This window comes from Erinaceus europaeus, chromosome 17 (genome assembly GCF_950295315.1).
Source record: "Erinaceus europaeus chromosome 17, mEriEur2.1, whole genome shotgun sequence".
NCBI classification, from domain to species: Eukaryota; Metazoa; Chordata; class Mammalia; order Eulipotyphla; family Erinaceidae; genus Erinaceus; species Erinaceus europaeus.
The window spans coordinates 66,811,062-66,813,273 of NC_080178.1; positions in this window are offsets into that span (position 1 = coordinate 66,811,062).

Sequence of the window (2,212 nt, forward strand, 5' to 3'; positions counted from 1 at the left end):
CACACAAGCCAATGGCACACAAAAAAGGGCAGGAACAGCTATTCTCATATCTGACACAATAGACCTTAAAATAAATAAAATTTTAAAAGATAGGAATGGACACCACTTAATACTCAAAGGATCAGTCAGTCAAGAGGACTTAACAATTATTAACATCTATGCACCCAATGAGAAGCCATCTAAATACGTCAAACATCTACTGAAAGAGCTACAGCAATATATTAACAGTAACACAATCATAGTAGGGGACTTCAACACCCCACTCTCTCAACTTGACAGATCATTCAGGCAGAAAATCAATAAAGACAAGAGGGAGCTAAATGAGGAGATAGATAAACTAGAACTATTGGACATTTGCAGAGGCATTCATCCCAAGAAACTGGAATACACATTTTACTCAAGTCCACGTGGGTCATTCTCAAGGATAGACCATATGTTAGGCCACAAAGACCGCTTCAGCAAATTCAAGAGCATTGAAATCATCCCAAGCATCTTCTCAGACCACAGCGGAATTAAACTAACACTTAACAATGAACAAAAGATTAGTAATAGTCCCAAAATGTGGAAGCTCAACAGTACACTACTTAACAACTACTGGGTCAAAGAGGAAATCAAGGAAGAAATCAAAATGTTTCGAGAGTTCAATGAAAATGAAGATTCAAGCTATGAAAATATTTGGTACAGAACTAAGGCAGTACTGAGAGGGAAATACATAGCCATACAAGCTCACATTAGAAAACAAGAAAAAGCACAAATAAACAGCCTGATTGCACATCTTAAAGACCTAGAAGAAGAAGAACAAAGGAATCCTAAAGCAACCAGAAGGACAGAAATCACTAAAGTTAGGGCAGAAATCAATAACATTAAAAATAAGAAAACCATACAAAAGATCAATGAAAGTAAATGTTGGTTCTTCTAAAGAGTGAACAAAATCAACAAACTTTAGCCAGACTCACAAAACAAAAAAGGGAAAAGACCCAAATAAATCAGATCATAAATGAAAGAGGAAATATCACAACAGACACCGCAGAAATTCAACATATCAAGTGAAGCTTTTTTGAACAACTATATGCCACCAAGCTAGAGAACCTGGAAGAAATGTATGATTTTCTAGATACCTACCAGCTTCCGAAATTAAATAAAGAGGAGCTAGTTAACATGAACAGGCCCATCACAGCTAATGAAATTGAAACAGTTATCAAAAACTTTTCCAAGAATAAAAGTCCTGGACCAGATGGTTTTACAAATGAATTCTACAAAACCTTCAAAGAAGAATTAATACCTCTACTTTTAAAAGTTTTCCAGAATATTGAAGACACTGTAATACTCCCTGCCAGCTTCTGTGAAACCAACATCACTCTGATACCAAAAGCAGACAGGGACACAACCAAAAAAGAAAACTACAGACCAATATCTCTGATGAACATAGATGCTAAAATACTGAACAAAATTCTAGCCAATCAGATACATATATCCTAAGGATATATCCTAAGGAACCCAACACATTCATCCAAAAAGATCTGTGTACACATATGCTCTTATCAGCACAATTTGTAATAGCCAAAACCTGGAAGCAACCCAGGTGTCCAAAAACAGATGAACATCTGTGCAAGTTGTGGTATATATACACAATGGAATACTACTCAGCTGTTAAAAAATGGTGACTTCATCATTTTCAGCCGATCTTAGATGGACCTTGAGAAACTCATGTTAAGTGAAATAATTCAGAAACAGAAGGATGAATATGGGATGATCTCACTCTCGGGCAGAAGTTGAAAAACAAGATCAGAAGATCAAACACAAGTAGAACCTGAACTGGAATTGGCATATTGCACCAAAGTAAGAGACTCTGGGGTGGGTGGGTGGGGAGAATACAGGTCCAAAAAGGATGACAGAGGACCTAGTGGGGGTTGTATTGTTATATGGAAAACTGGGGAATGCTCTGCATGTACAGACTATTGTATTTACTGTCGAATGTAAAACATTAATTTACCAATAAAGAAATTTTAAAAAGAGCTTAAAATGAAAACATGGGCATATATCCAGTAATATGGCTTGGAGGCTCTTAGTTGTATTAGAAGCCCTCAGTCAAGAGCCCATAATATTTGCAAGGAATATATCTGGATAACTGTGTGAATCACTAAATTCAATAATACCATTGTGGTATATCACTTATATCATACAACTTAAGGAAAATATATGATTACTTAAG